We start from the raw sequence: 1,192 nt of genomic DNA on the forward strand, positions 1-1,192 counted from the left end.
AGAAGCCTTGGATAAGCATCTTCAATGCAAGCTCTTGCACGGACGTCAAATTTGAATCTGATTGACGTGGCTCAATCTGAGCCGTGTATTAAGGATCCCTCCGATTCTCTTATATACACATAAGCCCCTGCCTTCATATTTCTAGTGCTAAACAACCCTTATGAAATAAGACCTTCAAAATCTCAAAATTACATAAAGCCCTTCAAATTTCAAAAATAAATTCTAAAAAATCCATCCAACACCGAGAGCATACTGATGAATTTTCGGTTTGGATTTTCAAATTGAATTTACGGAAATACTTATAACTTTTTCATATGATATCCGATTGAGATGAAATGAAGTGCATTGGAACCATAACTAGATGCTCTACGACTTTCCAGAAGACTCAATCATCTGACTCAGCCATATAAAAATACCAAAATGCCCCTAGACCTTTTTAATGATGCATCTTTCTCATACAGAATCGGAACGCGATGAAATTAAAATTCATCTTCAACACCAAAATGAAGAATCTCCAATCGTATTGTTACATGGAGAACACTTCCTTTAAAAAATTCATCTTTAATATCAAAACTACCCTCAACTATCATAAATATCATAACTTCTTCATACGGTATCGGAATGCGACAAAATCAGATGCACTGGACTATATAAATTACAATCTATATTTTTCATGAAGAAATGATCTTCCAAAAATTTTATTTTCACTGTCAAAAATTCCCCCGAGCGTAAATAGGCTAATTTTACCAGTTTTGACCTAGAAATCCACACCACATACTAAGGATGTATCAAACCATCCCATACATACCAAGCGGCTCTGCTATCTCATCGGTGACACTAGACACTACCATATCATCATTTTCATCCATGTCACCCAAACTGGCCACGTCATCACCGTCACGTGGCCAGGTTGCCAACAAGGACAACCATAAACCAACAATTTGATCATCAAAAGACAAACCAGCTATGCCTCTGAACTCATACCCTTGAAGGTCCTTTGAAAGGGGGATTTTATCAAAACGGTAGCTATGTTTGGGAACTTGTAGCCTTTATCCATGTTGCCTTCAGAACAGGGGAGCTCTGTTCTCCATTGATTTGAGTCCATAAGCTTCAATCTCTATTGTTGTGTAGTATTCTAGTTTTAATTCTTCTCATATGTAGTGTTGATTTCGATATCTTTTTTTTTTTTTTT

The sequence above is a fragment of the Macadamia integrifolia genome, chromosome 5, assembly GCF_013358625.1.
Source record: "Macadamia integrifolia cultivar HAES 741 chromosome 5, SCU_Mint_v3, whole genome shotgun sequence".
In the NCBI taxonomy this organism is placed as follows: domain Eukaryota; kingdom Viridiplantae; phylum Streptophyta; class Magnoliopsida; order Proteales; family Proteaceae; genus Macadamia; species Macadamia integrifolia.